Source organism: Priapulus caudatus, unplaced genomic scaffold (assembly GCF_000485595.1).
Source record: "Priapulus caudatus unplaced genomic scaffold, Priapulus_caudatus-5.0.1 Scaffold2748, whole genome shotgun sequence".
Taxonomy (NCBI): Eukaryota; Metazoa; Priapulida; class Priapulimorpha; order Priapulimorphida; family Priapulidae; genus Priapulus; species Priapulus caudatus.
This window is the reverse complement of record NW_014579809.1, coordinates 10,961-18,935: the sequence shown is the minus strand read 5'-3', so window position 1 is coordinate 18,935 and position 7,975 is coordinate 10,961.

Sequence of the window (7,975 nt, the reverse complement as noted above, 5' to 3'; positions counted from 1 at the left end):
CCGAACCAATAGGGCAGAGGGCCGAAGTGGCCGGCGAGCCTAGAAGAGACGCGCCCGNGATCTACCTTCGTCCGAGCTAAATTCATTTACGTACCACATCACAACATTCGCACTTTCGTCTCGTGTAATGCCGCGCTCCTTTCTTTCTTTCACATGTTCTTAGATGTTCTTTGTTGGTCTCAGGTGGTCTCAGGTGGTCTCAAGTGTTCTCGGGTGTTTCTCATGCATTCTCAAGTGTACGCAGGTGCGGGTCAGCTGCTGCCTAGTGGGAAATCTTAGGCGAAAATTGACATTACCTTACACGTTATGATCGCTTTCGCCCCTGTCTCTTGCGCGGGCGAGGTTCTGTCCTCCTCTCTCTTCACATGGCTCTCTCTCTCTCTCTCATCTCTCTCTTTCTTCTCTCTCTCACTCTCCTCGTCTCGACTTTCTCTCTCTACTCTCGTCCCCTCTCTCTCATCTCTCATCTCTCTCTTCTCTCTCAGCACTCTCGTCTCTCTCTCATGCTTTCTCTCCTTTCATCCTCCAACTTGCCTTCTCTCTTGCCTCCCTTGCCCCTACTTCCTTCCTTAGCCGCCCTCCACTGGCCATCCTTCCCTCTCTTCTTCCGCATCAACATCCTTCCTTCCCACCGCTCCATTTTATCCTCCATCCTTACTCTGTCTCCCCCTCTCTGTCTCGCGCCCTGCTTCGTCTCTCTTTTTTCTCTCTAAATTCCCCCTTCTCTTTCTCTCCCGTCTGTCTGTCCTGGCCCGCTTTATCGCTCTAACTCCTCCCAGTGGTGTTAATCTCACACTTTCTATCATTCTCTTCTTTGCCACAGCTCATACGCTCCTCTCTTTCCTCTCTCTCTCGTCTCTTCATTTCCCCCTCCCGTCATGAATTGTAATGACCAGAAATCACGCCAGCGAAAATTAATATCGAAATGTAGGAATGATAGAGCCAAGCGACAGTGGCACGCGGTGGTAGAGAAATTCAGTTAGGAGAGACGATGAGTTAAGATAGCGTCCATACAGCACATTGAATAATTAACACCACAACGCTAGGAAGAGTGGTAACCCTTGCACTCGGCAGAGATGATGCGGAATGATTTTAGAGGGCCTCAGGGAAGTGCGTTAGATATTAGCGAGCACTGCAGTAGTGGCGGGCCAAGATAATTAGCCAGCATGTCACGAAGCAACGCAATGACAGAAATAAAGCAACCAGGAGACATTTTGGCAGCTCAGCCAGAGAGCTTAAAGGCGTTGGGTTTTTGGACACAGTCCAAACCGACCGTAAGGATAGACCAGGTGTACACGCGTCCAATTAACTAATGTCAGCGACCGCCGAACCCATATAGGGAAGTAGTGGCCCGAAGTGAAGCCGGCGAGCTTAGAAGAGTACGCGCACCGATCGAGCAGGTATAAAGGGTCAAGGTCATACGTACTGTCGGCACGGTGCTGGACAGACAGAGTGCTGTGCCGAAATAAAACAACGTTTTTCCCCGGTGACATGCTACTGTTCGCATATAATAAACACGACTTGAATTTATTTCGACCTGCACGATCAAGCGCTCGCCCTCCCTCCCCTGGCCCATCTCCCGCCTGCCTCTCCCTGCCCTCCCCTCCCCCCTCTCTCTCTCGCCTGCCACACGACCATGCTGCTTGGCTAGTATTTATCTGATAAAAGCATGTGATGAATAATGTCCGGGGCGGGGGATTTGCTCTGGGCGGAACAGGCAGTTAATGCCGCGTGAAATACAGGTGCGATTAACTTTAACGCATATATGCGATTTTAGAGCATTAGTAGTGTGCGTCGTGCGTGCATGCGGTGCGCATGCGTGCGTGCGTGCGTGAGTTGCGTGTCGTGTGTGTGTGTGTTTGACTGAACCACGTAGTAACGCTCATCACGCGCGCACAACGCAACGCACGCACGCAGTGGGATAGTAATTCGGATGGCGTTCGGCACGCACGCAGGCATGTGTAAGCATGCGTGTGTTTTAGGTGTCGAGACCACGCACGCACTGTGCGCGCAGCAGGTATAACCACTTTGTTTGTATAGTTGGTGTGTGTGTGTGTGTGTGTGTACGTGCGTGCGTGCGTCACGTGTGTGTGAGCACATACCACGCACGCACGAAGGCAGGTGTAAGGATGTCGTGTGTATTTAGGTGTCGGACGCGAACGCACGCCAGCACGCACGCACGCACAGGCTGCGGCGCAGGCAGGTGTAAGCATCGCGTGTGTTTTAGGTGTCGGACGACACGTCACGCACAGCACACACAGCACGCGGCGTGCAGGCAAGGTGTAAAATATGGTCGTGAATGATTTTAGGTGTCAGGACGCAGCGCCCACCGCAACGAGCAACGCACGCACGCCACGCACGCACGCCGCACGCGACGCCGGTCGCGCAGGCAAGAGCAGGTGTAAGCATAGCGTGTTGTTTTAGGTGTCGACGCACGCCACGCACGCACAGGCGCGCAGCAGGCAGGTGTTAAGCATGGCGTGGTGTTTTAGGGTCGAGACGCGAACGCAACACCACGCGCGGCGGCGCAGGCAGCAGGTTGTAAGGGCAGCGTGTGTTTTAGTGTCGGACGCAACGCAACAGCACGCACGCACGGCACGGCGCGCAGGCAGGCAGGTGAAAGCAAGCGTAGGTGTTTTAGGTGTCGGACGCCAGCGCACGCAACCGCACGCGACGCACGCACGCACAGGCACGCGCGCAGAGCCGAGGCAAGGTGTAACATGCGTGTGTTTTAGGTGTCGGACGCACGCACACACGCACGCACGCACGCCGCGGTCACAGAGCGACGCAGGCAGGCAGAGACTGTAACATAGCGTGTGTTTTAGGGTGTCGGAACGCACGCACGCAGCACGCGCGACAGTCAGGCAAAGGCTGTAAGCATGCCGTGTGTTTTAAGGTGTCGGACGCACGCACGCACGCACGCGCGCAGGCAGGCAGGTGTAAGCATGCGTGTGTTTTAGGTGTCGGACGCACGCACAACACCACGCGCGGCGCGCAGGCAGGCAGGTGTAAAGCATGAAGTGTGTTTTAGGTGTGACGCAACGCACAGCACGCACGCACGCGCTCACACCAGGCAAGGTGTAAGCACGCCGTGTGTTTTAAGGTGTCGGACGCAGCTGCCGCTCCACGTAGGTGTGATTAGAAAACGGATTAACGCCGCCACGAACAGCTGAGGAGGAGGGGGAGGAGAAAGGAGGGCGAAAGAAGGAGGAAGGAGGGAGGAGGAGAACGGAGGGCGAAATAAGGAGAACGGAGAGAGGAGGAGGAAGGAGAAAGGAGGGGGGAGGAGAAAGGAGGGGAAGGAAGGAGAAAGGAGAAAGGAGGGAGGAGGAGAAAGGGGGGGAGGAGGAGAAAGGAGGGGAAGGAAGGAGAAAGGAGAAAAGAGGGAGGAGGAGAAAGGAGGGGAAGGGAGGAGAAAGGAGGGAGGAGGAGAAAGGAGGGAGGAGGAGAAAGGAGGGAGAATGAAGGAGAATGGAGGGGGGAGGAAGGAGAAAGGAGAGAGGAGGAGAAAAGAGGGAGAAGATGGAGGAGAGTGGCGGAGAAAGGAGGGAGAAGATGGAGGAGGGAGGAGGGTGGGGACGGAGTGATGGGGGGTACACACGAGGAAGTCGTGTGATGCGTCTGCTACCCGCACGGAGGATGGGTGGGGCGCATGAAGGGGGGAGGGGATGAAGCCGGAGTGAAGGAACAGTGTGTGTGTGTGTGTGTGCTACAATGATGGATCATTATAATTAACATTCTGCTGTTATGAAGTTCAGCGTGTACGATGATCGCTAACCTTCCTCTGATTGTTTCACAGATTCTGATCTCATCTGAAGGATCGAATATTATTCGAACGACTCCATTCCACCTGCGGAAATATAGGCACCGACACCCGTACCTGCACGTGCTCTCTACCCGGCCACCATTCCTGCATCACACATCAACGGATAGCTCAATTCGAGAATTGCTCATTTGCGTTTGTCGGCGCTCCGCGGCAACTGTTGTTGTTCACTTGTTTTGATAGAGGGAGCTGATCGCAGCACTGTCGCGCCTGTTGTTTTACTGTTGCGCGATTTCAGACGGGAGAATGCGGAAGAAAAGAGTGCGTAAGAGAACGATAGAGGGAAAGATAGTGTGTGAGCGAGATAGAGAGGGGAAGAAGTGAGAGTGTGTGAGAGATCGATAGAGAAGGGGAGAAGAAAGGGTGTGTGAGAAATCGATAGAGAGAGAAAAGAAGAAATAGTGCGTGAAAGAAAGATAGAAAGGCGCATGAAAGAGTGTGAGAGGGAGAGCAAGCGCAAGAGAGAAAAGTGAGGAAGAGAGTAAGAGAAGAGAGAGAGAAGGGGAGAGATCGATCGAGAGACACAGAGAGAGCGACAAAATGAAAGAGATTAAAATTAAAATTAAAATTAAAATTAAAGAGATTAAAATGAAAATGAAAATTAAAATTAAAGAGATTAATATTAATGTTTGTAATGGTGAAGCCCTTCCCGTATCAGAAAATCTGTATGGTTGTGAGATGGCTGCAGTAGCACTGTACTATTCGTAATCCTTGGCATATCCGCTGATGTTTCGGGGCTATTTTGCTGTCGTATATAATATACATAATATAAATATATTCTTCATAAACGTGACAAAACCACATTGTGTCGTTTTCACGGTTTATTCGGCGCGGCAAAAAATATCGTTGATTCTACGTTTTTGTCGCGCATTAAATGAAGCATATCTTTGCACGCGCCGCGCGTTCGTGCGTGCGTGTACGTGTATATGCTTGAACGCGCGCGTGTATGTCCGTGCGCGTGCGTGTCGCACATTTCTGCCGGCATATTAATCTGAATGGTTCAGTGCGTTGAATCAATACTAGATATATATATATATAATGCGTCATATCAGTTTTGTAATTTTGCCTGTTTTAACAATCCTGGGCTATTTCAGGGGGAAATATACATGTATATATACTGTGTGTGTGGGTATATATATAATATATATATATATATATATATTATATATATAATACACACACGGTTAGAAGGTAACATGCTGTATCATGGCGGCTTCCACGTTCGGGCGTGTTAGCGCATGGTTCCTGTGTTCGGCATATGCTGTGTTTAGCGTGTCCCAGCCCTACAATACCATTGACGAACAACCACACATCAGACGATGGCAATGACGATGGCAGTGACGTTGACGATGTTTACCTGATGATTACACTCTCGCCTAACCCGCCACTTGTTTGCCGGCAAGCTGGCCAATTATTCGTATCAGTGCGTATCCGATAATCGGTATCTTGTGTTACCAAATCCAGCATAATTGGCTCTTCATCTCTGACGATTATCTTGCCTGCTATTGTGAGCTGTTTTTCTGTTTTTTCCGCGAGCTGTTCTCTTGTTCGCCGCGAGCTGTTCTCTTGTTCGCCGCGAGCTGTTCTCTTGTTCGGCCGCGAGCCTGTTCTCTTGTTGCGTCGCGAGGCTGCTCTCTGTTTTGGCCGCGGAGTAGTTTCTTTGGTCCGTTACGACAACTGTCCGTCCGTTTCTGTTCTGTGGTCGCGAGTTATTCTCTTGTTGGCAACCAGCCGTTCTATTATTCGCTGCCATGTGTCCTCCCGTTCGTTACGTGCTGCTCTCTTGTTCACAGCCACGCGTAGTACGTTATGTCGTCAAAATGTCCCATCGGTTTGTTGACACTCGGCTGTACGTTCCGTTGCCATGGAGATCGTTTGCCGCGCGCGTACCCGCACGGTGTTACCGCCATTTACGCACTCTAGCCCGCCCACGGTAATACGGCCCCGCCATTTACGCACTCTAGCCCGCCCACGGTAATACGGCCCCGCCATTTACGCACAGTCTAAGCCCGCCACGGTAAATAAACGGCCCGCATTTACGCACTCTAAGCGCCACGGTAATAACGGCCCCGCGCCATTATACGGCACTCTTAGCCCGCTCGGCACGGTAATACGGCCTCGCCATTTACGCACTCTAGCTTTCCGTACGAGCGAATGCAATTCAGCGGTCAGTTGGAAAGTTCGCGCGCAATCCGCTGTTAGTCACCGGTTATCTTGGCGGTGCCTTGTGACTTTATTATCCGGTATTGCACTGAGCGGTCGATGATGGGCCCAGACTAACTCTTGTTCACGTCGTTCTGTCGCTCACTGTAACTCTTTTCTAACTTGTAAAGCTGTTCACAGCGGTGCTCTGTGGTGGCGTTGAAACATTACCCGGGAGAGGCAAGGCGATAGAACCTGTGCAGCGGAGCACGTTTCGGGGGCAGGAAAAGCAGAAAGAACAGTATACGCGGCGCTGCTTGTACTTATACATAAATAAGTATACTATATATTATTATATATATATATATTATAATATTATAATAATATATATATATATATATATTATACTCTGACATATTTTCGAGTGTCTGTAACGGACACGAGAAGTGTCGTCACTGTGTGTAAATCGTCTGCCTCGTCACTGCGAGTTTTCGTACGCTAGGTGGCAGCACGTGTAGATGAGCGGGAATTTGTTTTATCGATATTTTTGCCGTGCGATTTATACGTGTGTGTGATTATTTACGTCAATATAATTTGTTATCATTATTTTATTTAAATATAGCGATTATTAAAATAAGCGATTGAATATTTTAATCAGATTTCTTGTGCGTTGTTTTATTCGCTTGATTTCGCGACCAGGTTCGAGAAATTTTTAACACGTGGGGGAACATGTACATGGGTCGACCAATCACAGCTCGACTTTATGCTACGTCACCAACAATACCAAAGCCAACATGCGCAACAGGAGAGTGTATGTGCGTGGCGTACGTGTGTGCGTGTGTGTGTGCGTGCGTGCGTGCGTGCGTGCGCGCGTGTATGTACATAATGTATAGACACGCGTTTCCACACGCTCTGTTTTTGAGACAGTCGTGAGGTGCTCCCGCGTACTCGTGTGACTCGTGTGACTCGGCTAATAAGCCGCGCTCCAGCTGAGTGAACTTAATTATCCTGAAAGCTGTTAAGAATAAGAGTAGGTCTGCAGTGTTATGTCACAGAGGAGACACAACTCGTGCTGTTGCAGCTAATTATAATTTCCCCAACCTGCCGAGTTGTAATAGGAGCATCGTTTAAAAACGTAAAAAAACCGACACATTTACTTCGTAAAAAGCATTACTAAATAACGTCATTCAACCCATCACAATACGTTTTAATAACTTTTTTGTGTTAGCAGGGTAGGAAAATGTTTTTCGTTCGAGTTCCGCTATAAAACTGTAATGCACCATTGTGTAGAAAACCAAATTCAAAACATTTACTTGTTGTTTGTATTCGTGACCAAGGCCACAAAGCTACATCAATTTTTACAGGAACCGATGAATATCACCAAAAATATAACCACCTGAATTTTCGTCCTAACTTAGATATGACAGGGATGGTCATTGTTCAGTTCTCCTCCTGTCAGGTTGTCTGCAAAATGAGCCCAAACGCGAGCAATGTGCCTTGCAGTAGGTTGTTACAATTACTGTTTGGATACATGTTATATATATATGTTACATGATACATTATATACAACACTATTGCACATCATCGGCAAAAAACGAGATCATTATTTATAAACAGCCTAGCCTCTTTTGCTAGTCCCTTATACCGATGACGCACACAATATTGTGTGCGATCTTTTGACTACACGACGTCACACAAGGTCGCGCTGTGATTGGCTGATCAATGAATGCACACAATCATGTCTCGCCTGTAATGAAATCTCGCTGACCGGGTTACTGCGGCAACGTGTTCGCGGCAATTATCGACTCTGATCGCAACACCGTTGCAACCCACACGAGCGCAACAGCACATGTATTCACAATAATATCCACGCTTTTTCTACGCAATGAGAGTATATATACAGCGATTATATGTTATTGTATGTTGTACGCCCGCACAATTGTCAGTAGACCAAGTGAAAAGTAGGCCAATTGGTTGTAGACGAAGCGCCCATAAAAACCGGCAGACAGA